Source organism: Arvicanthis niloticus, chromosome 29 (genome assembly GCF_011762505.2).
Source record: "Arvicanthis niloticus isolate mArvNil1 chromosome 29, mArvNil1.pat.X, whole genome shotgun sequence".
Classification (NCBI taxonomy): domain Eukaryota; kingdom Metazoa; phylum Chordata; class Mammalia; order Rodentia; family Muridae; genus Arvicanthis; species Arvicanthis niloticus.
The window spans coordinates 11549534-11576179 of record NC_133437.1 but is presented as its reverse complement, the minus strand read 5'-3'; positions in this window follow the sequence as shown (position 1 = coordinate 11576179).

The following is a 26646-nucleotide window of genomic DNA, read 5'->3' as shown; positions in this document are numbered from 1 at the left end:
TTGTGATATGAACATGAGTTCAATTTGTACTGCAAACTAGTAAACTTTATTTTTTAGAAGAATTTTATGCTCTATACAGAATGAAATGTATGGGTTTTCTCATATAATGTGTATCTCCCCACATTTGCTAAGCCCCCTTCCATTGTTAATCTCGTTAGTAATAACTTAGTAATCTCCATAGTAATAACTTGTTACAATTAGTGAAGCCATATGGATGCATTATTGTTAGCTACTGTATATTATGTACACTAGTTAACTCTGGGTGCTAAATATTCTATGAGTTTAGATAAAACTCTGATTATTTGTGTCCATGATTTTGTAGGACCATGATATGATGGCTGGTTATGGTAGAAACACTGGCTGGAAAGCCCAGAGACCCAACTGGTATACATTGCCTGTAAGGGATGTGTATCTCTTCCACCACACTCCCAGAATCCAGGCTCAGAACATGGTGTGGAACTCCATTGACCTGCACTGTTCAGTCACCATTCAGGGCAATGCAGCCCCACCCAAAGAGCACAGGTAGAGGGCATGACTACAGGCCTCAGGCCCTAGAGAGATTTACATACTAATGAGATGTCTAAAGGCCAGAGGGAGCAGCCAATTAAACATTCTTCCCCAGCCCCTCCCTCCTCGCTCCTTCCTTATTTAACTCAGGTCTTCCCTGAGTTTCATGGGGGGCGGGGGGTGTGCACATCCAGATTCAACCATCATCCGTCATGTCAATAAAGCTGTTTTGGAAACCCAAGAACTTTCTTGTGTCATTGGTGCCATGCCATGAGGAACTGTGGAGAAGACCTTTAATGAGCTGTTGTAGCCACAGCCACCATGCCTAACTTCCTGCCTACAGGAAACCCCTGTGTCCCAGCCACCCTAACCACACTATTTCAGTAGAACAAAAAAAGTTATATTTCCTCAAGTATACCACATATGCTTTGGTGAGGTCATCAAGGAAGATACCTGCATTCAAGCCAGAAACCTTGAGTTCAATTGCCAAGACTCAAAGGTAAAAGAAAAGAAGTTTTAATTTCCACTTGTGTTCTCATAGCTCATTTGTTATCAATATAATATTTAGAAATTATCTTTAGATGTACAAATATAAGGGCATTTTGATTCCTTCCTCATTGAAAGTATTGTCATATTAGTGGCATATGTACTAGCAAAGCAAAGACAGAGTTGATCAGTGTTCACCTTTTCATACTAGAAACCTGGCATGTGTTCTTAATTTTTAGACTAGTGAAAAGAAGTTGAGAATTCTTCTAACTTATTGGGGCCTTCTTTATACCAATGATGTTCACCATACAAATATCTTCATAGCACTAAAAATATTGTTGTAAGATTCATATATTGCATATTGAATCATCAAAAATACAGTTCTGATGAGATTCACACTTAGGGATGCTGAAATTTCTTGCTGTTCTAGCTCCCTGCCTGATCCTATCTCACCTGATGCTGTTTCCAGAGACTTGCTTTCAGAACAGCTTTAGGAATGGCTGCTTATCCCTGATGACTTCTGTTCATCAAGCCTTTCAGATGGTTCCAGTAAAGACTTTAGTTAATCCCTGAACTTTCTCAGCAAACAGTGATTGGACAAAAAAATACTACAGCTAGCCCTTTTTTTTCTAATTTTCTTAGCCCTACCTACACCTTAAAAAAAAAAGAAAGAAAAGAAAAGAAAATCAAGGAAATTCTAGGACCCAACTGACCAGAAAGCAGTCATGAAAAATTGTCATCACAATCCCTTAAGTTTGGCTCACTGGATTTGCTTATTTTATAAATTATAGGTATCTTGTCATTTTCATGCATAATTTGGAAATAATTGTAATTTTGGACAGGCAGGAAACTAAATTAAAACCTTAGACTCTGGGATTTCTATCTTTGCTTTACTCTTCTCTATCTTCATTCTTAGGTAAAGGGAAGGAGTTTGAAAAGAAAAAAAAATGGAATAGAGTAATATTATAAAGCCTAAATAAATAGGGAAGAATTATTAAATATTATTCTTAAATAAAGCATTTCATAGCCACAATCTTACATTGGCAGAAAACTTTATTTTGATCCAGAATTGACATTATATTTTCTTACATTGGTACAGAATTTATATACTGATACAGGTTTAAGGTTTTTATTGGTATAAATGTGTGTTATATTGATACAAAATTTAAACTTAATTTTGTTACTCTTAGATTAGCATTGGACCTATGCAACTCATTGAAGAACAAAAGGCTTAGACATCATTCTTCTAATAGCTGCTATTGCAACTTGTTTAGGATGATTGAGTAATGCAGTTTAATAGATTCTAAACTTGTGGTCATGTTCGATTCTGATTTAATTACAATAAAGTCTTTTCAAGATTATTCAAAGAGTAAATATCTAAGGGTAATCAATGTTTAGCTATTTCATTATACTATATACAGATAGACATTCTTCAGAAGCATCAGAAATCCAAAGAATATGGCATTTAAAATCATTTAATTTTTAATAGATCTTTTGAAAAGGAGACATGTCTACTCCTGGCAGTATCCCCATCCTACTTCAAAGAAGGTGTTGAGCATCAACATCTACATGTAAAGTTGCTTCTGTTTGAGATACAAGGTTCAAAGGTTAAAAGCAACAGGATTATCCAAGCAGTGTAGAAAATAAAGTTGTAAGTGTGAATGTTCTCATATCTAATCCAGCTGCTGATTGTCAGGGATCAGACACAAAGGCTGGCCACCAGGTATATAGTAGGTGACTTTAAGTAATAGTAAAAAACACTTACTTTCCAGTAAGAGTGGAGGCTATATGTCATGTTAAATCAGTTGGAGGATAAGGATTTTGAGCCATCTTCATCATTAGAATCATAATCATTAGGCTCAAGCTCTGTGTCCACTTGACAGACCAATCTTTCAGGCAGCAATCGGGTTCCATTTTCTTTTTCTGAAAAGACAAACAGAACCATGGCCCCAAATTAAAACAGGGTTAGGACCATTCCATATATCAGTTAGGCGGTCTCTCCATTTGATCCTGGCAAATGAGCTGGAAGTGACTGGATGCCAGTGGTAATCCTCTGCAGACTGACCTTTAGCATCAGTTTTCAAAAAAATTAAAATAAATAAGACAAAAGTAAGGTGTGCTTTGGGTAACCTTGGAGGGTATACTTCCCCCTGTTTAGTTTTTTAAGAGCCAATTTTTCAGAGTTCCTTCAAAAAACCAGGGCAGAAGCACCAGTAGGTGTTCCTCCCACACGCAGAGAGTTATGAAGCTATTATTTTAAAGTTCTGTAATATCTATTTCACAATTCCTCGTACTTGAGGATAATAAGGAATCTTGGTAATATGAGTATTATTAAATTGTCAACATGACATCTCAAATATTTGACTGCAATAGCCAGTTCCATTGTCTCAAATATGATATGGAACACCAAACATAGAAAAATAATGTAGGTAATAACTAATTACATTTTTAGTTGCTTCTCTTGTTAAAGCAGTTGCAACTAAAAAGCCTGAAAGGTGTCAAGTCATATGTACATATTTCAAGTTTTCAATTTTCCCAAATCAAAAATGAGTAACATCCATTTACTATAATTGATTATGTATAAGTCCTCAAGGCTTAACACCATTATGAAAAAGTTGAGGACACTGAGAACAAGTTTTTGCAATTTGACTTGCACACGTTCTAGAAATGCCAAATTATTGTCTCAAGCTATTACTATTTTGATGATGTAAAGAATAAGATTGTATGGCCAGTTGTTTATATAAGATCTATAATATACCTGGTATATGAATCTGCATTTTGTGGCATTGCAATGGGGTCCAGGCAATCCAATGAGCTCTCAAATGCCTTATAAATTTAAGGAACAATACACATTTCTTAAATTAAGCTGTATTTGTATAAATACCTGTAAAATTTGAGAATTACCAATATCTAAATAAGGAACAATTTTAAGCAATTATTAACCATGAGCCATATACTGGCTATGAGTATACAAATTGAAAGCTTGATTATATTAGCATTTCAAACTGTGGCTACAGCACATAATTCAATTATTTGTGTTGAAGCAGGGGAAACTCAAGAAAATGAACATGTGATCCAATTATATATACTACCTTCTCATTAGATGTGTTTTCTGTAAATACAGTAAACATCTTTTCTATGAGCTGCATGCGTAGTAAATTTACAGAAAATATAAAACCATGCATAGAGGAAAACTTAACAACTTGTCTTTTGAATAATGATTATCAAATTTGCCTAAAAATTTTGCCATGTAATATGCCAAATATCATTATTCTTCAATAATCAATTTAATTGCTGTTTGGAATAAGGAATAAACATTCCTTCCAAAATACTTTCAGGATTCTATCTTACAATTCTGAATTAACACAGTAACAGTTTCATGATAGGATGTACAAACTTTACTTGTAGATGAAGAAAGATGAATTCACATTAATGTCCCCCCCCAAAGGGCAGCTGTGAGCACATGAGTAGCAATGTTGCAAAGAGCCAACAATTGATCATAGTCTATATAATTTATCTGTTGATAACTAACAGCTTCTTCTGTTTTCTGAAAAGCTATTTTTCTTTCGTTAGTTAATTGTCGAGAGGAATTAGGACTTGTATCTCCCTTGAGAATATCAAACAGAAGTTCAAGTTCTCCTATGGTAAGCTTAAGATGAGTTTTTAGGCAATTAATATCTCCTAACAACTTTTGAAAATCATTAAACCATTTTTTTGCATGCACACCTGCAAGCCAGAAGAGGGCACTAGATCCCATTATAGATGGTTGTGAGCCACTATGTGGTTGCTGGGAATTGAAGTCTTATATTTTTTGTTGTGAGCCTAGCCTTTAACAGCTGAGCTATCTCTCCAGCCCCAACTATCCACTCTTATTGGATTTTTTTTTTTTTTTTTTTGCCACAATCTGCTTAGGATATATCTGAGGTCCCAAATATTGAAAAAATACTGACTTTCAATCTTTCCTGGAGCAACAAGCACTCCTAAATTTTAAAAGCTCATTTTTGAGAGCAAAGGCTTGCAGAAAAACTCCTGAGAGATCAGCTAATAAAATATTATACCATGAATAATATACACTGAAAAATTCAAACTCTACTTGTATTAAAGCAACAACAAGGCATATATATATATATATATATATATATATATATATATATATATATATATTAGGGCTATTAACCATTCTTTGAGGCAAAACTTTCTAGTGATATGGCTTCATGGGATTTCAAAAATTATAAGCAAATTCACTGAATGTAAACATCTCACTTTTACCAGGATGTAAAGGAATGGTCTAAAAACAATCTTGTAGACCTATAATAATTTTATATGCATTTCCTGGACTGGCAGCTGGAATAGGCAAGTCAGGCTGCAATGCCCAATTAGTTTTATAAATCTTAAGTTTGGACTTTGTTTTGGATAAATTGAAAAACCAATTTCTTGTAGCTGAGTGAGAGTGTCAGATAAAGACCAAGTTGAGAGCCAATCTTGTCCTTTCTTACTCTTAGAGCAATTCTTTTGTTAGCAGGCACAGCTATAATGCCATAGTGGGAAGCAGGTATAATTTTAATTTCTCCAGCATAATCATTATCTATAACTCCTGGCCCATAAACTGTCTGTTGTGAATGTCTTTGGGTCTGAGGCTGACCCCTTCCCCACAAGAGACAGTCAAGACAATAAACAAAATTTGGAAAACATCTTTATAGGGGCTCTTCAGGATGACCAAGACAAAAGAAATATCTATCATCCAAGCTTCTGCTGAGCCCACTCTGTGCATTGTCTTAGTTCAAATGTAAATATTCTTAATCTTGGCCTATTTCCTGAGGCCTGGCCCAAAGATGATCTCTCCTGCAGGACTGTCCTGTGCCACAGCTGTTTAACACTTTTATTCACCTCTACCTACTCTGTCCTCTCATCAGTCATAAACATAGTTGAGTCAAAAAATCCCAAACTCATGATTGAACTGCCAACTGTAGCCAATAGAATAGTGGCAGTTTAACTATATTTTTAACTTTCTTCTGCAATATTATAGTATAACCATAATTTTGGGAAATAAAACCAATTTTTAACAATGTAAACTATCCATTTTCTCTATAATCAACACCAAGTGGATTACTTTTCTGTTACAAAGTTTGGGTGCCATTTCTTATATATGAATGCATGATAGTGCAGCTTTTAGAATCTCATTAGAGAGACATTGTTTTAAATCTTTTATATATCTGGTTTCTGAATAACTCCAACCATGAGTTACCAGGTTTAAGCCAACTTTCTGTTACCAAGGTTGCAAATTTTTAATCATACTTAATAACTTATAGGCCAATATTCTATAACCAAGACATGCAGAACATATTTATATCTTTAAAACCAATCAGAAACAAAAATGAAATGGCTTCACATCTTATATATTTAGACTAAACAAAATTTTCTTGCTTGTTCTAGCTGTAATTTCAAGAGAAAAGCACCTTGATACAGAGATTTTCCAGGAAAAACAAATCTCAGCTTCCTTAACATAGAAGCTAAAAAGCTGCTGGTCTCTTTAAAAGCAGCTTATGCAACCAATCAGTTCCTGGAAAGGATTCTCCAGCTGAGGTGGAACCCTGGTTACAGTGCAGTGTAACTTATCAGCTTCTGCTGTGCACATTAAGACTGCCTTTAAAACAAAGTTAAACTAAATCAAGGGTTGATACCTAGAAGTTTTAACCATTTTTCTTTTGAACATGAAACATAGAACAACAATCATTCAAATAATGAAACAAAAACAAACAATTGACACACATGTTCACTGGCTCACCAAGAACAGACAATAGAGAAAGAAAGCAGTACTAAGGATTTCTCCTGTAGAAGCCAGAGAAAAATGCAGGACATCTCCTGAATTTTCTCCTGTTCCTAGGAGAGCTCTGAAATAGCCTTCTTCTTCTTCTTCTTCTTCTTCTTCTTCTTCTTCTTCTTCTTCTTCTTCTTCTTCTTCTTCTTCTTCTTCTTCTTCTTCTTCTTTCTTCTTCTTTTCTTCTTCTTCTTCTTTTCTTCTTCTTCTTCTTCTTTTCTTCTTCTTCTTCTTCTTCTTCTTCTTCTTCTTCTTCTTCTTCTTCTTCTTTTTGCTGATACAGCCCAGAGAGAAAACAACTGCTTTTCTGAAATCCTTTCTCTCATATTCAAGATCTAAATCTTCATATCTTTCTTTAGGAGGTGTAGTGGTAGCTTTTGATAGTTACTCCTCAGCTTTTTTAGTTTTCCAATTCCTTCTAACCTTGTTCCTCTCTCCTGTAGCAGCTCTTAGGATGCGGGCGAATGCCTATTTGAACTTCTTCTGTCCCAAGTTTGCTGTCACCTCCTAGGTGAGTTCCAGCATTGGGTCAACACCTATTCAACCTAGGCTGTATCCCCTTAAACACACTTCCTGTAAACACAGTCTCCAAAAAATAACTAGTGCTAGCATCAATGCTGTTCATTGCTTACCAAGTGCGTGGGATACTCTTTTTCCATTTTCCATGGAGCTCCATCTAAGACAGCATTTCTCAGCTAGTCCCCCAGTTTCAGGTTCCTTGTGCGGGCACCACCTGTAGCCACCTGCAGCCATGAATCAACTAGGTTTATCTGAAAGGGGAGCTGGAAATAAAGAGATGGAGGGTAAGGGGAAATGAAGCCAAGACAAAGTTTTCTGACTAAGGCTCAAAGTTTAATGTTCAACTCTCAATTTAAAGGAAAAGCCCCACCAAGAACTTCTTCCTGTTTCAGCCAGAGATGAATGGGGAACCCATTCTTGGCCACTGCCAGAGATGGTTGGAGGAGCCTGTCTTTTGTCACAGCTGGAGATGTCTCAAGGCAAGCTCAGCTGGCAGTTATTCATCTAAGTTTCTGTGGTAAGCTGTATGTGCAGCCAAGGTAGAAAACTCCACCTAGGTCTTATTATTTGGTCTATTGTGGTAAACAAGGTCTTTCAGGGCTATTCAAGGCTGGGGGAAGGGCACAGTTTTGTTTTTTGCTGTTTATTATAATGCTAAGTCCTGGTCCCCAAGATCTGGAGTCTGTATGTAGCTTCTGGGAACCTGCTGCAGTTAATTCTGATTGACTAGTAAAGATGTCAGCAGCCAATAACTTGGGACAGGATTTAGGTTTCCAGTGCTAGACCACAAGGAAGAAGAAGAGGAGAACAGAGACACCATGGAAGAAGAAGGTGCAGAAGGGAGAAGGAAAGCTGTCATGTAAAAAGACCAAAAGAACATACCCCAGAGGGCTGCTCAATTGGGTAAAGAGTAACCAAGATGGAACATAGAAATTAATAAGTAGTAACCCAGAGTTATCTGTGGGAAAGTGGATTCTAACACCATGGAGCTTAGGCAGTTGCCCAACTGTTGTGCTGCACAAGGCATATTAAAATATAAAGCCTGTGAATGCCTTTCATTTGGGAACATAAATCATTGAGGTGGATAGTAATGCCTCATTGGGATTCATAAAAATATTTATACAACACACACACACACACACACACACACACACACACACACACACACATATATATATATATATATATATATATATATATATATATATATTTCCTCTAGAGAACCCTGACTAATATAGGCAAATTCTCATAAACATGAAATATAAGTAAGTGAAATCTAATCATGAAGACGTTTGAGATTGTGCAGTAATTATTTAAGTTATTGATTTTTCTTTTCTACCTGAATGTAAACTGATTAACTTAAAACTAGCTACATTGCAGTTGAAACCAAAGACTTGAAATTATGCTAAAAATTTTTGGTAAAATCTACTTCCCTAAAGAAGTTATATCTTGAAAACAAGAATAAAAAATATGTTTTAAGATGCTATATAACATATTCATTTAAATATTTGGTGTTTTTAAATTAAATTTTTAAAAAGTACTTTATTCCTTCAAAATAAAAGTTGCAGTGAATGTTAAGTAATAATGCTTTTTTAAAATAAATGTAGGAATATAGGTAGAAATGAATAAATATTTATTTATATACCTTATAAGAAAAAACACTTTTGTTTTGCAAGTGTATTGAAATAGTATATAAAATTTAGATTTCAAACACTGTTCATTTAAGTTTATGTGTTTATTATTTCTGAGTTTAAAAAACGAATAAAGGCTTGTTCCATAACTAAATCAACTTAATAATTTTCAGAAATGCTGAGCACACTTATGCAGGCATATACGATGAATTAGAAAAACATATAAAACTACGTTGTCAGGAATTTTCAACTTACAGAAAAAAAAATAACACAGTAAGTAACTTAAAATTCTTGTATTGTTCCCAAACAAGTCTTTGTTATTGGTAACATAGTTTTTAAACCATGACGTTTTATGAAACAATTACCTTTATAAACATGTTTGAGACTTGCAAATCACATAGAGCTGTAGAAATACACTAGAATCTGACTCAGATCTCCATGTAACAGGTAGTTTAAGTTAGTTTCAATTGGCTTACATCACTAAATTCTGTGGAATTACACAGATATATTTTTAAATGTGAATCTGCCATCTAATATTATAAAACTGATAATTAATTTACCTGTGCCTAAAAGTCCTCAATTTCTTTTTAAAAAATATTCTGATAAAACTTACATTATTGGACCACTAAAATTCTTATTATAATTATTAACAATAAACTTTAAAAGATATTTTTAACTTTTGCACAGATCTTAGTGCAAAATTGATCATATTTTTTATAATTTATTAAGTTACTCTCTGCTCTTATTTTCATAAATTTACCTATAAAATTAATAAATTTGTGATGTAGTCCAGAAATAATTAAATCAATCTGAGGATTCTGCCTTACCTTTGACCATTTAGTGTCTGGATAAAAGACATACAAACTTCATATTTATAATAAGCTCTAGCCATGTATATTTTCCAGCCAATAGTATCATTATGTAATTTCTCATGTTCCTTCTGGCCTTCACTTAACTCCAAACGGCCAACCCAGATGGATATTGTTTTAAGACATGAACCCTATGGCACCTTCTTCTATCTTCAATTTTTTTTCCACCTTGTTGTTCTCTAAGCCTGGAAACCATAAACACTGTCTATGTCTCTTCTGCCCAGCTATTGGCTGTCAACATGTTTATTCACCAATCAAGAATAACTTGGGGGAGGGGACAAGAATCACATAGCATCATGTGGATCTACATGTGGCCTCTTGGAGCAACTAGTATTTAGCACAACAAAAGAACAAGCCTCAAGAGTGAAGTGGCTCTTAATCTCTTGAGGTGAGAAAGTGTCTCAGAATTTAGTGTTAAACATTCTTATATATTAAAAATATATTCAATTTCATATGAATTCCCTACCACTTTACTGTAACTTTCTACACTACATCAGTGGGTCTATGCACAAACACATATATGTAGTTGATATATACAAAATCAATTTATAAAAATAGAAATTCATAAATAGAAAATACATTAAAACATACATGAACCTAAAAATACATTTATGCATATTTTATACATCTGTGTATAATATATATGTATACATTGCATACACACACATATATATATAATCATCTTTGAGTCTGTAGTATAAAAAGTACATATTAATAAAATCAATGTATTTAGTACTGTATCTAAGTAAAGGTATTCTGCTACTGATTAACTAAAATACTATGTAAATTTTTTTCATATACTTAAAAACAAGACTATGAAACAAATATTCTTGGGTGAGAACTTCATATTATCGAAGGCCTAGTAGAGCAGAAAACAAGGTGTATTTACTAAGCCTTTCCAAATCATAAAAGAACAGAATGTGTGTGCTCATCTGGCTGTAGAGTTTATATTGCACTAACTCTAAAATGCTCTGTGGATTGCAGTTGGACTATGTTCACATTCATTCATTTTTATTTTTATCTATTTATATAATTCTAGCTTTAGATTAAGCAGTAAATTGTTATTTCTCATTGTCAAGTGAAGAAATTAACTTAAAGATACTCAGGAATGTGTTTATCTTCAGCTAGGGTTCAAGACAGAATTATTCTTAGTTTTGTTTCAAATTAAATATCTAAAAATCTCAGTAAATCCATTCATGTTCTTAAAAGAGTTTGTGTTAACTGACAACAGAAAACAACATTTTGGGACTAGAGATGACTCAGTGATTAAGAGCACTGACTGCTCAGCCAGAGGTCCTGAGTTCAATTCCCAGGAGCCACATGGTGGCTCACAACCATGGGATCTAATTCCCACTTCTGGTGTGTCCAAAGACAGGAAAGTATACTCATATACATAAAATAAATAAATAATTTTTTAAAGAAAACATTTTGATAAAAGAAATATATTAATGTAAGAATCTGGTCAAGAACAGCATGTATAGACTTCATTGCTTTATTCTAATTTTTTAAAAGATAAAGTCATTTTCCATTTTATATTTCTAGGTTTAAGTAGCATTATATTTTTAGTTGATTATCTTTTAACAAAATAGAGTATAATCATAGGTGTTTAGAAATTATACCGTAGTACTATGGTAGTAAAAACAACTTGGTAATGGACCTTAACATAGGTCTAATAGTCTCAAGCTGCTAAAGGGAACTATAGAGAATCTGTTTTAACTTATAAGCACAAATAAAGACTTTTGAAATGAGGCTTTAATGATATAGGAATAAGACAACAATCTACAAATGGTATTTCATGAAATTAAAATCTTCCTCATACTAGAAACAGTGATGTGAGTCAATAGTCCCTACAATGAGAAAAAAAAAGTCCTTGCCAGCTATTCATTCAGCGGAGTATTAGTGCCTAGATATATGCATGGAACGATAAAAGCAAAAACATAACCATGAAATACCAACTCCTCCAACTCCCACTGAATATTAAGAAAATAAACAAACTGAAAAAAATCCTTAAGAAAAGACATACAAATGACTAGTGGAAAACACTTCAGAACCTGTTCAGCAGTTTGCTAGTAGAAAATGCAGATTCAAACCACTTTAAGATTCCATGTCCTCCACTCATAATGGCCATCATCAGACTTTAAAAAGGAAAGCAAATATTGGCATGGATTTGGTGAAAATCAAACTCTTATGCTCTCTTGGTAGGACTATAAACCAATGCAGCTAACATGGACCAACAGCTACTTCAACAGTGACAGAAATGTGGGGCGGGTATGGCAGTGGGGCAGTTAATGAGACTATAAAGAAAATAAAAAAGTTGGCATTGGAAAATCATATAAAAATTGTCTATTATTCCAAACAAATTTATTAAGTACAACATCCTTGTATATAGTTTTCAGGGTTATAAATGGGAAAAGTCAGAAGAAATATATCATAAATTGGAACAAAGTAAGCAAAAGGTAATCATACAGTATTGTACAAGGCAACAGCATATTTCCTGTGTACACAGGCAGAGCACACAGAATCATCAGGACTTATAACCAAAGCCATTTAGGAGAATAAAAAGTTTTGTTAGGAGGATTATAAGCTATAGTTAGACTAAAAGCTCAAAATAAGTGTTCCTGATTTCAGAAATGACACCCCATTCCTTCCCTGTATATCAGGGCCACAAGGAAAGGTTTGTACCAGCCTTGCTCTCAGCAGCAGCCATTTTTAAAGTCAGTGTGGAAGTTTCTCAAAACATTACAAATAAAACTGCCTATATATATGCCATTCCTAGGTATATACAGAGAAGATTTTATGACCTACAAAAAGGAGACTTCCATATCCATTTGGTTTTTTTTCTTTTCACAACAGCTAATATGATCTACTTAGACTTTTTATATCAACAGATGAAAGCATAAGAAAAATATGAGGTGTATATACATTATTTTACCCAGGTTAAGGAAAGTGAAATGTGTAGATCAAAAGATGGACCCTACAAATACTGACTGATCTAGCTCTAACATAAAGAGACAAATATTATATACTCTTTCTTACATGGGTACTAGATACATTTTTTTTTTGTTCTGTTTGTTTAACTTAGAGTACAAGTGAAAACCAGGAAGCTAAAACTGACACTCTTTAAAGAGATGTATTATGGGTAATGGGAACTCACTGAGAAGTAAGATGTATTCAGAAAAAAACATTAAAAAATTTTTCAGGAGATTTAACTAAAATATATGGGTAATGTTGACCTACAATACAAGCATTGTTAAATGAAAATCACAATGCAAGTTATAAGATATGAGGTACCGCCACTTAGCTGCCTGTAGATGCTGACTCTTTTCCTGACTGACTGTGGATCAAGATGTAGAGCTCTCAGCTCCTTTTCCATCACCAAGTCTGTCTGGACACAGCCATTCTTCCTGCCATGATGATAATGGACTGAACCTCTGAGCCTGTAAACTAGTTCCAATTAAATGTTGTCCCTGATAAGAGTTTCTTTGGTCATGATGTCTCTTCTCAGAAGTGGAAACCCTAAGACAATGACCACATTGTTTAAGATATCACAAACTTTGGCTGAAAGTATATATAATAATATTTCATTGTGAAACTGTGAAATTCTCAACAATAAAGACAAAATAAGGAACACATTATTTTATTATTTAAAATACTCATCTCAACAAATATCCAAATCCATTTGTATACCACCAATTAAACCATATTTATCTCTATTATGAACTCCTTTCTGGTAGACTTTTAACTCTTTATGAATAACAAATATAAGAGTGGTGATTTTTTGTGTGCTTTTTTCCCCTCCACACAGTGTCTGCACCCTCTCCTGTGGGGCCCCATTGCTCTCTATACCTTGTCACACTATTGCCCATCTCAGGGTCTATCTGGGGCAGACCTGTGGGCCAAAGGCCAGCTTATTATTTTAATACCCAAAATAAAAGAGGAAGATGCTGGGGAAGGAGATACTCTGAGGGCTGGTGGCAACTGCTGCACTATTTATAACAGTACAAAATTGAAAAAAAAACTTATAGATAAATGATAACTAAGCTACAACCCTTAGAACCACAGAGGGTAGGCATAGAGTAAAAAACTAAAGGGAACAAATAGAACGTGTTTAGCAAAAGAACAGATAGCTGTAGATCATGGTGGTGATTAGTGTGAGGGATTATGAGAGAAAATACATGGAGAGACACTAAAATTAAGGAACATTTGAAGGGTTATATGGAATAACTATAATAATAATATAATAATGTATCTATAATCTATAGTGATGGAGATAGATAGAAAGAGAGGATTTCAATGAGATCACCAAATAATGGGTAGACAGAGCCCCAAATGAAAATCTTTTGTCATCAAATGGAAATACTTGTGACCAAATGAAGCTTCTAGTACTGGAATTGGCTTATTTCTATTTCAGTAGTTTACCAGAGTGAACCACAGGAATCACCAAACAACCCTTGCTATCGCCAAGACTATAAATTGTTCTTGACAAACTGATAAGGTACCATTGCTGACGACAAAACATACACAAACTCATTAAATATGGAGATATAAAGTTGATGCCTATATTGAGTGTTTACTTTTATGCTCCAGGATCTTTGGTTCACAAAGATATTCTGCATGCTCCCAAAAGAGAAACATAAACACCAGGTTAACTGTAACACCATTATATGTAATGAAATGCTGCCTGTAACATGGGGCTACAAACCCTTTCAGCTCCTTCAGTCTTCTCTCTAACTCCTCCAGTGAGAGCCCCTTGATCAGATCAATGGTTAGCTGTGAGCATCTGCCTCTGAATATTTCAGATTCTGGCAGACCTCTATAAAGACAGCTATATCAGGCCCCTGTCAGCATGCACTTCCTGACATCCACATCATCGTCTACCTTTGGTGACTGCACATGGGATGGATACCCAGGTGGAATGGTCTCCCGACAGCTCCTCCTTCAGTTTCTTGCCACACTTTGTCTCCATATTTGCTCTCTTGAGTATTTTGTTACTCCTTCTAAGAAGGACCGAGGAACCCACACTTTGTCTTCCTTCTTCATGAGCTTCATGTGGTCTGTGAGTTGAATCTTGGCTATTTCAAGCTTTTGGGCTAATATCCACTTATCAGAGAGTAAATTTCTATACCAGATGAAAACAAATTTAGAAACTTACACTTAGATATTATGCACAGAGTGAAAGATCTTGGAACACTCATTTCTACATGGGATATCTCCATTAAATTTCTCCTCCCAGATCTCAAGAAACCTAACAGAAGAAGAAGTGAAAAGAATGTAAGAGTCAAAAGAGATAAAGGAAACACACACACACACACACACACACACACACACACACACACACAGCAATCAAGGCCCTGTAAATCAACATTAGCAAAACTCATATGAACTCAGACCCTGAAGCAGACACAACACCTCCACCTGGCCCCATGTACATATAATTATGGCTTCCAGTTTAGTATTTTTATGGGACCTATGAGTGCACACAAGTAGGTCTCTGATTCTTGTGGCTTCAATTGTATTTTTTCGTTCTCGCGGTTTGTCTTATCCAACTTTGATGTGATATTTTGTTTTATTTCATTATATTAATTTTGATATATGTTTTAAAATGAATGAATGAATGAAAACCCAGCCATTGCAGTAAAGATTAACAAATGAACTGTAGACTTACATTTTTCAAAACCTACTTTACTAAATGTCCTAAATGCTTTAACCTTCCTTCTAACCCACCATTTACCATAGGTACCAGATAGGAAAGGTTAACAGAGTTAGGGAGAATAATGACCTGTTTAGAAATAGTTCTTTGAAGCAAATCCAATCTGCCGGACTGGGTATCAGGATATCAGCAGTTCAGTTCACAAGAATCAACAGTCGTTGCTCAATCTACTTGCAAACACCATTCACAAATCAGCAACAGCAATTCTATACAAAGAGGCTCCCTAATCATTTCTTGATTGGGTCAATAAAAATGGCAGAAGCGAATCATTGCATTGCTCGAAGATGAGAGTTGAAATTTCCAGGTCCCAGGAGGAAAAGGAGAAGACAAGATAGAGAATAGGGCTTTTTGGGCAGACTTTAGAGAGAAGAGCAGGGATACCATGTAGGCCTAGGTGCTATTAGAACCAGTGTCTCTACCACCAGAAGAAATCTGATATGAGAGATGATAAGATTAGGACAATAAATTCTGCACCCAGTGGTTGTGTGATCTGACTGGTTTTAAAATATTAAGATTTTCTGGTGTTTTCCGTTCAAGCTGACTCAGCTGGGCAGGAGAAAGCTGGCTGCTGAGTGATTGCTGGAACAAGATAGATAGCTCCACTATTCTCAGGAAAGATGGTTGTCAAGCAGCCTACCAGTGCTAGCTAGAGAAACAGGTGGGATGGAAGCAGAGCCAGTGGTGGCGTGATCTCAAATCTAAGTTGTGCAGTTTAGGAGGGGTTGGGGCAGGGCACTGGGCAAGGAGACCAGGCTAGGAGTAAGCATGCCTTTTAAAACTACATGCAACACAATTCCAAAAGAAACCATTAGGCTTTTCCAAATGGCCCAAATCTGGGGAATAAGCAAGAAGCATCTAGAACACCACCAGAAGTTTTTTTGGTGAGATTTTTTTTTTTCTAAAGTCACAGCAAATGATGATCATCAAAGAAAGCAAGATGAACCAATACAACAGCATCTTCAGCTAAGACTAACATCAACAAAGCCTAAAGAAGACTAGTAAAAAGTTTCAGGGTATACCAATACCACACATCATCATTCACTGTTTGGTTATATTTATACCCTTTCCAAATATGACATATTCTGTCAAATATCTGCTCTAGCAACACATAACATGTCCTTTTTTTAGGCAGCTTCGAGAAAAATATTACATGTCTGATCTCCACAAAACATCTGCCTGTCTGTTTCAGCAAAAACATTCGCTCAAAAGACACTTTTCAGAGAATTATCACATAACACAATTGAGTCTCCAAAGAAACCAAAAATTTCCATCTCACTGAACTGTCACTTAATCTGTTGGGAGATGAAAAACCAGTTTTTAAAAGAAGAGTGATACTGGGTTTATTAACTACTCCAGGACAGGTCTTATGCTTAAGAGTAGTTGACCACTCTTCCTGGTCTGCTATTGTGTGGACCCCAGATCCCGCCCGAGACATTCTGGAGACTCCACAGATCCCACAGCCAACTTTAGATAGGAAGAAGACCCACATACTGCCCTGAGCCCATAGCTGGGTGCTGTGAGCACTCAGATTCCAGCAGATACCCCCCTCCCCTCCCCTGCGGACTAACACTCCCCTTCCGCCCCTCTCCCAGATCTGTGGCCTGGACCAGACCTCTTCCTGGTTGAGCCACAAAGTTGATTGCAATTGCCCTTTCACCAAAATTGGATTTGGCTAAAGCCTTTCATAAAAGGTTACATGTGACAGCTGAGAGGCTACGATGTTGATTTAACATCACTAGAAAGGAGGCTAGAGATATCGTGACTCAATGCCAAAACTGCTGTCAATTCCTACCTGTTCCCCATACTGGAATTAACCCTCGGGGAATTAGGCGATTACAGATCTGGCAAATGGATGTTACTCATATCCCATCCTTTGGCAAATTACAATATTTGCATGTCTCCATTGATACCTGTTCTGGAGTTATGTTCACCTCTCCATTGACCGGAGAAAAGGCGGCCCATGTTATTCAACATTGTCTCGAGGCTTGGAGTGCCTGGGGAAAGCCTAAAATTTTTAAAACTGACAATGGACCAGCCTACACTTCTCAAAAATTTCAACAATTTTGTCGCCAAATGGAGGTGACACACCTGACGGGTCTTCCTTACAACCCTCAGGGACAGGGCATCATTGAGCGTGCTCATCGTACCCTTAAAACTTATTTGATAAAACAAAAAGGAGAAGTTGAGGAAGCTCTGCCCACCATGCCACGGGTTACTGTTTCTCTGGCACTTTTTACTCTCAACTTTTTGAATTTGGACAGTCAGGGCAACACGGCAGCTGATCGCCATTGCCTGGAACCAACTAGGCCAAAAGAAATGATAAAATGGAAAGATGTTTTGACTGGTCAATGGAAAGGCCCGGATCCTATTTTAATAAGATCCAGGGGAGCAGTTTGTGTTTTTCCACAGGAAGAGGACAACCCATTTTGGCTGCCAGAGCGACTGATGTGGCGGCTCGTGGTTCCTGAAAATGACCCCCCGAAGGATTCATCTGCAGACGCTCTCAGTTCTCATTTGGACTCTCCTAAATTGGGTTCCTAGTATATATATAGTGAATTTAGATGGCTATCCTATCTACTTTTCCAAAACCTATGCCCTTGCCTTCTTAAAAGACGCCGCTTCTGCTAAACAGAATTTCTCCTATCCCCTTAACTGTAATGCCTCACTCCAGTTTGAGTGTATCCCCCATTTCTTTTCATCCTATCCAACAACTCCTTTAATACTTGTACCAATGTAACTTGCTTTATGTCCCAGTGCTGGTCTGCTCTTGTCTATAAGCAGGCCCTAATAGCCAGTATACCACTATGGATCCCTATCCCCGTTCAGACGTCTGGGACCTTGACTTTATTTCGACAGAAGAGAGATTTTGATATAACTGCAGCCATTATCACTGCTATTACCATCTCTGCAGCTGCAGCTGTGACAGCCGGCATAGCCTTGGCTAATCAAGTTACAGCAGCTACTGTTGTTAATCAAACTTCAGAAAAGACTTCTGAGGCTTTGACCACTCTACAGAAAGTGGATGCACTCTTGGCATCAGACATTCTGTTGGTCAATCAGAGAGTTGATTTGCTCCAAGCCCATGTAGAACAACTCACAGATGTGGTTCAAATGAGCTGCGTGTCAGCAACCCCACATCTATGTATTACACCTCTGGGATTTATGAATGATACATTTATTCAAAGCCATAATCTTTCTGCTTATTTACAAGGGAATTGGACTAGGGAGCTGGACCAGATGCAGCAGCGATTGCAGATCCGGATTTTGAGCCTTAATGGAACACAAGTGCCTGGCGATTTTACTTCTTCTTGGCTTACCTCTGCCTTTTTTTTCTTTCTTAAAGGGTGGGGATAGGTCTGTTTGGTGCAGCCCTATGTTGTGGATTAGTGTTCATGTTATGGTTGGTCTGCAAGCTCAGAGCCCAACAAAAACATGACAAGGTCGCTATCGCCCAAGCACTCGTAGCCTTGAGCAAGGATCTTCCCCTGAAATTTGGCTATCTAGGCTAAGAAAGTATCTGATGACTGACACCCTCAGTCGATGCACCCCAAGGGTTCAGCCCATTGCACTGGGTCGATGAGAGGTCTAAGTCTAGCCAGCCCTTGCCTGAATAACTGTGGTACCTGAATATTTAGAGGTGTTTGCAAGTGGGTACTTGACAGGGAATGTTCCACGAGTGTGGATAGATTTCCCAAAAGTATGCCTGATTGCACAAAGGTTTGATACCAAAACCTCCTCTCCGCGCATGGACGGCTGCTCCAGAGTGGAGGCTCCCTTTCCCCGACAAAAAGGCATCAGGCATCGAGATGGGTATGGGAAGTATTACTCATTGCACGATGACAAGAGAAGAAACCCATTACAATATCTCATTTTGCACAGGGGATCAGGCCTCTGCTTTCTCTCACTGAGTTGGTGCCGTGCTTGATAGGCAAAAGGCTGTTCCATCTTAATCAAATTGAAAAGGGGGAGATGTTAGGAGCTGCAGTGAGCGTGACAACATTCGCCATTACAAGATGGCATGGGCATCCTGTGCTCCCACAAGTAAACAACTAACTGCGCAGGTGCAAAAGGCAAAAGCACGCCAAGCCACTGCCCATCCTGGGGCATAATATGGGGTGATGAGTGAACAGTCAATCATAAGTGAACTCACCACTCTAGGGTACATATAACAGTGCCTTTCCCGGGCTTGGGGTCTTCCGCATCTGCTGATACAAGAATAAAGCCTCGCTGTAGTAACTACCTGAACAGTGCCTCACGTGTCTCTTTCGCGGGAGAAGGGGACTCGGAAGGGGCGCGGAACAGGAAAGAAAGAAAGAAAGAAAGAAAGAAAGAAAGAAAGAAAGAAAGAAAGAAAGAAAGAAAGAAAGGAAGGAAGGAAGGAAGGAAGGAAGGAAGAAAGGAAGGAAGAAAGAAAGAAGAAAGAAAGAAAGAAGGAAAGAAAGAAAGAAAGAAAGAAAGAAAGAAAGAAAGAAAGAAAGAAAGAAAGAGGTGTGAGGGAGGAAGGGAGGGAGGAAGGGAGGGAGGAATGAAAGGAGGAAGGAAGGAAGAGAGAGAGAGAGAAGAAAGGAAGAAAAAAAGAAAGAAAAGAAAAGAGAAAATACTTGTCAACATCATAAACAAATATTTGTGAGAGCTAACAATATAGATGCCTGTCAAAGTACCAGGCAGAGAAGAATCCCCTCACATGAAATTTCAGTCAAATCACTAAATGCACAGAGTAAAGAGTACCTAACTATAAGAGAGGAAATCAAGTCACAAATAACAAGACTTGAAGATGTATTTCAATCCATAGAGAATGATAAGCATACTGAGGATCACACAAAAACAATAAAAAATAATTACAGAAGAGTTAACCCAAAGATGTCTAAAAAATGCTGCAAAACAAAAGTGACACATGAATACATATTGTTTAAAAAAACTTAATAACACTATCAAAAATATTATGTATCATTTTGTTGGTGGCAAAAATGAACTTCACAATCTGTGGTGGTTTGTATCTAAATGGCACCCACAGGGTCATGGTTAGGGGTTTGGGTTAGAGTTATTATAGGGTTACTGTTAGGGTTAGCATTAGGATTAGGTTTAGGGTGAGGGTTGGGTTAAAGTTAGGGTTAGAATTAGGAATAGGTTAGGTTTAGAGTTATATTTAGTGTTAGGGTTAGGTTTAGGGTTAGGGTTACAGTAGGATTACATTTAGGTTTAGGGTAGGGTTAGGGTTAGAGTTAGTTTATTGTTGGAGTTAAGGTTATTGAAGTGTTGTGGTTAGTGTTAAGGTCAGGGTAATGATAGATTTAAGGTTAATGTTTGGATTAGGGTTAGGTTTATTGAAGGGTCAGTTTTAGGGTTATAGTTAGGATTAGGGTTATTGTTAGAATTATGGATATGTTAGGGTTAGGGTTAGGGTTAGGGTTAGGGTAAGGTCAGTGTTAGGGTTAGGGTTAATTTAGGATTAAATTTAGGGATAGGTTTAGGATTAGGTGAATAGTTACAATTATGGGTTTGTGTATGTGTTATTATAAGGTTATTGTTAGGGTTATAATTAGGATTTGGTTTAGGTTTGGGGTAGTGTTAGCCTTAAGCTTAGGGTTAGGCGTAGTGTTAGGGTTATGGTAAAGGTGGGGTTAGAATTAGGGTTAGGGTTAGGGTTTTGGTTCTGATTAGGCTTAGGGGTTAGGTTTAATGAAGGGTTTGGTTTGGGGTTAGGATTATTGTTAGGTTTGAGGTTAGTATTTGGGTTGGGTTAGTGATAGAGTTAGGTTATTTTTAGGGTTAGGGTTAGGCTTTGGTTTAGTGTTAGGGTTAGGCTTAGGGTTCAGGTTGTTAGGATTTAGTGTTAGTGTTAGGTTTATGGTTAGGGTTAAGCTTAGGTTTAAGGATCAGGTTAGGGTAGGTTTAGGGTTACAGTTATGTTTAAGGTTAGGTTTAGGGTTAGGGTAAGGTTAGGTTTAGGATTGAGTTTAGGGTTAGGGTTAGTTTTAGGTTTAGGGTAATTGTAAGGTTAGATTTAGGGTTAGAGTTAGGGTCAGGGTTAGGGTTAGGGTTAGGGTTATAATTAGCATTAGAGTTAGTATTTGGGTTAGGGTTAGGGGTAGAGTTAGCTTTAGATTTAGGGTTACAGTTAAGGTAGGGTTAGGATTAGGGTTATGTTAGGGTTAGTGTTAGGGTTAGGGTTAGGGTTAGGGTTAGGATTATTGTAGGGTTAGGTTTAGGGTTAGAGTTAGGGTCAGGGTATGGTTAGGGTTATTGTTATAATTAGGGTTTTAATTAGGATAGGGGTTAGGGTTAGGGTTAGGATTAAAAAATACTAGTGTTAGTGTTAGGGTTAAGATTTGGGTTAGGGGTAGGAATAGGGTTAGGGTAGGTTTAGTGTTAGTGATACTGTTATGGTTAGCGTTAAGATTAGGTTTAGCGTTAGGTGTAGGGTTAGGGTAGGTTTAGTGTTAGTGATACTGTTATGGTTAGCATTAAGATTAGGTTTAGTGTTAGGTGTAGGGTTAGGGTGGGTTTAGGGTTAGTGTTACTTTTAGTGTTAGGGTTAGGTTTAGGTGTAGGTTTAAGGTTTGGGTTAAGGTTAGGGTATAGGTTAAGTTTAGGTCAGGTTTAGTGTTAGTGCTACGGTTAAGCTTAATATAGTTTAGGGTTAGGTTTAAGGTTAAGATTGGGGTTATTCAAGGGTTAGCGTTAGTGTTTGGTATAATGTTAGCATTAATGTTAGGGTTAGGCTTAGTGTTAGGGTTATGATAAAGGTAGGGTTAGTGGTTAGGGTTAGGATAGTGTTTGCCTTGGTGTTAGGTTTACAGTTAGTGTTAGGGTTTAGGTTTAGGTTATGGTAAATGTAGGGTTAGGTTTAGGGTTGGGGTTAGGGTTATGGTTCTGCTTAGGGTTAGGTTTAAGGTAGGGTTTTGCTTGGGCTTAGGTTTAGGGTTATTTTGAGGTTTGTGTTTAGGGTAGGGTTAGTGACAGAGTAGTTTATATTTAGGGTTAGGTTTTGGTTTAGTGTTAGGGTTAGACTTAGGGTTCAGGTTAAGTTAGGATTTAGTGTTAGTGTTAGGCTTGGGGTTAGGGTTAGACTTAGGTTTAAGCATAGGTTTACAGTAAGTTTAGGGTTATGGTTAGGTGTAAAATTAAGGTTAGGGTAAGTTTAGGGTTAGGATTGGGGTTATAGTTAGGGTTAGTTTTAGGTTTAGGGTTATTGTAGGGTTAGGGTTAGGTTTAGAGTTAGGGTCAGGGTAGGGTTATGGTTATGGTTATAATTAGGGTTAGAGTTAAGATTTGGGGTAGGGTTAGAGGTAGGGTTAGCTTTAGGTTAGGGTCTGTTTAGGGTAGGGTTAGGATTAGGGTTAGGGTAAGTTTTACGTTAAGGTTATTGTAGGGTTAGGTTTAGTGTTAGGGTTAGGGTCAGGGTATGGGTAGGATTAAGGTTATAATTAGGTTTTGAGTTAGGATAGTTGTAGAGTTAGTGTTAACGTTAGCTTTAGGGATAGGGTTAGAGTTAGCATATGGTTAGGATTAGCATTTGGGTTAGGGTTAAGTTAGGGTTAGGGAAATGTTAGTTTTAGATTTACGGCTAGGATTTAAAAAATTAGGGTTAGTGTTAAGGTTAAGATTTTGGTTAGGGTTAGGTGTAGGGTTATAGTAGTTTTAGGTTTAGTGTTACGGTTAGGCTTATAATAGGGTTAGGGTTAGGGATACAATTAGGGTAAGTGTTAGAATTAGGGTTAAGGTTAAGGTAGTGTTAAGGTTAGGGTTAGGATTAGGGTTTAGTGTTAGAGTTAAAGTTAAGGTTATTGTTAGGATTAAATTATGGTTAGGGTTAGGATTAGTGTTACGTTTAGGGTTAGGGTTAGGAATAGGTGTTATAGTTAGGGAAAGGGTTTCGGTTAAGTTTATTGAAGCGTTAGGGTTGGTGTTAGGGTTAGGTTAGGTTTGTGGTTAGGATTAAAATTAGGGATAGGTTCGGGTTGGAGTAAGGTCGGTGTTAAGGTTATGGTTAGTGTTAGGGTTAGTTTAGGATTAAGTTTAGTGATATGATTAGGGTTAGGTTTATGGTTAAGGTTAGGGGTTTGGGTTAAGGTTATTATAGGGTTACTGTTAGGGTTAGAATTAAAATTAGGTTTAGGTTTGGGGTACTGTTAGTGTTGAGGTTAGGGTTAGGCTTAGTGTTAGGATTATGGTAAAGGTAGAGTTAGGTTTAGCTTTAGGGTTATAGTTAGGGTTCTACTTAGGGTTAGGGGTTAGGTTTATTATTAGGGTTAGAGTTAAGATTTGAGGTAGGGTCAGTAGTAGGGTTATCTTAGGGTAAGAGTTACGGTTAGGGTAGGGTTAGGATTAGGGTTAGGGATAAGGTTAGTTTAGGGTTAGGGTTAGGGTTAGTTTTAGGTTTAGGGTTATTGTAGGATTGGGTTTAGGGTTAGAGTAAGAGTACAGTTAGGATTTACATTAGGGATTGGGTTAAGTTAGTGTTAAGGTAAGGTTAGGTTTAGATTTAGTGTTATGGTTATGGTTAGGGGTAGGTTTAGGATTTAAAAAATAGAATTAGTGTTAAGGTTAAGATTTGAATTAGGGTTGGGGTAGGGTTGGAATAGGTTTAGGGTTAGTGATACTGTTAGGATTATGGTTAAGATTAGGTTTAGTGTTAGGTGTAGGGTTAGGGTGGGTTTAGGGTTAGTGTTGCTTTTAGTGTTAGGGTTAGGTTTAGGTGTAGGTTTAAGGTTTGGGTTAAGGTTAGGTTTATTATAGCATTATGGTTACTGTTAGGGTTATGGTTAGGGTTAGTGTTAGGGTTATAGTTATGTTTAGGGTTAATGTTAGGGTGTAGTTTAGTGTTAGGGTTGGGTTAGTATTAGGGTTAGATTTAGGGTTAGAGTTAGAGTTAGGGATAGTCATTAGGGTTAGGGCTAGTGTTAATGTTACAGTTAAGAATAATATAGTGTTAGGGGTAATTTTAATATCATGTTTAAGGTATCATGAAGTTTAGGGCTAGGTTTAGAGGTAGCATAGGTTATGATTAGTGTTAGTGTTAGAGTTAAGGTTATAGTAGTGTTAGGATTAGTTTTATGGTCAGGGTTAAGTTAGAGTTAAGTTTAGGGTTAATGTTATGGTTATGTTATGGTTAGGGTTAGAGTTAGGTTTAGAGTTAGGAATAGGTGTTATGGTTAGGAATAGGTGTTAGGTTTAGGTATAGGGTTCAGGTTAAGTTGGGGTTTAGGGATTAGTGTTAGTGTTAGGATTAGGCTTAGGCTTAGTCTTAAAAGTACGGTTAGGGTTACGGTTATCGTTAGGGTTAAGGTTAGGGTTAGGTTTAGGAACAGAGGTTAGTGTTAGTGTTAGTGTTTAATGTTAGGGTTTTTGTAAGGTTATGGTTAGTGTTATGCTTAGGGTAGGTTTAGGTTTAGGGTTAGGGTTAAGATTAGGGTTAGCCTTAGGTGTAGGTTTAGGGTAGGCTTAGGGTTAGTATTACTGTTAGGTTCAGGGTAAGGTTAGTTTTGGATCTTGGGTTAGGGTTAGGATTAAATTAATTGTAGTGTTATGGTTACTGTTAGTGTTAGGGTTAGTGTTAGTGTTACTGTTTCTATAGATTTGGGGTTAGGTTTAATGTTAGGTTAGGGTAGGATTAGTGTTATCTTTAGTGTAAGGGTTAGTTTTAGGGATAGGCATTAAGGTTAGGGTTTGTGTTAGTGTTTGGGTTAAGGTTAATCAGGGTTAAGGTTAATTTGGGTTAAGGTTAATGTAGTGTTAGAGTTAGTTTTAGTGTCAGGGTAAGGGTAGATTAAAGGTTAGGTTTAGGGTTAGTGTTAGGGTTAAGGTTATAGTAGTGTTAGGGTTAGTTTTAGGGTCAGCGTTAAGGTAGAGTTAAGTTTAGTGTTGGTTTAGGGTTAGCTTAGGGTTAGGTTAGGGTTAGGGTTAGGGTTATATTTAGGGTTATGTTAGGGTTAGGGTTAGAAATAGGCGTTAGGGTTAGGAGTAGGGTTAGGTTTAGTGTTTGTTTTAGGGTTATTTTAGGTTTAGGGTTAGTGTTATGGTTAAGGTAGTGTTAGGGTTACAGTTTGTGTTAAGATTGGTGTATAGAGTTAGGGATAGTATTAGGATTAGGTTTAGGCTTAGTGTTAGGGATAGGCTTAGGGGTTAGGTTTAGGGTTAGTGTTAAGATTGGGGTTAGGGTTAGGGTTACAATTAAGGGTTAGGTTTAGGGTTAGGCTTATTGAAGTGTTTTGGTTAGTTTCAGGGTTAGGTTAAGGTTAGGATTAGGGTTAAAGTTATGGTTATGGTTAGTGTTAGAATTAGGAATAGGTTAAGGTTAGACTTATGGTTAGGGTAGGGTTAAGGTTAGGCTTAGTGTTAAGATTATGGTCCAGGGTTAGTAGTAAAGTTAGGGTAGGTTTAACATTAGGATTAGGTTTAGGCATAGGGTTAAGGTTAGTCTTATTGTTAGGGTTATTTTAGGTTTAAGTTTAGTTTTAGGGTTAGGGTAGTGTTAGGGTTACAGTTTGGGTTAAGATTAGGGTGTAGGTTTAGGGGTAGGGTTAGGGTAGAGTTAGGGTTAGGATTAAAGTTAGTTCAGGATTAAGGTTAGGGATAGGGTTAGAGTTAGATTTAGGGTTGGGTACAAGGGTTAGGTTTAGTGTTAGTGTTAGGATTAAGGTTATAGTAGTGTTTGTTTTAGTTTTCGGGTTAGGGTTAAGATAGGGTTAAGTAAGGGTTAGTGTTCGGTTTGTGTTAGGTTATGCTTAGCATTAAGGTTAGGGTTAGCATTAAGAATAGGTGTTGGAGTTAGATATAAGGTTCAGGTTAGGTGTAGGGTTCTGGTTAAGTTAGGGTTTAGGGTTTAGTGTTAGGGTTAGGATTATGCTTAGGCTTAGTCTTTGGATACGGTTAGGTTTATGATTAGGGTTAGGTTTAGTTTTAGGTTTAGGAACAGGTGTTAAGGTTAGGATTAGTGTTAACGTTAGGGTTATTATATGGTTATGGTTAGTTTTATGTTTAGGGTAGGTTTAGGTTAAGGGTTAGGGTTAAGATTAGGGTTAGCCATAGGTATAGAGTTAGGGTAGGTTTAGGGTTAGTGTTACTGTTAGGTTTAGGATTAAGGTTAGTTTTAGGTCTACAATT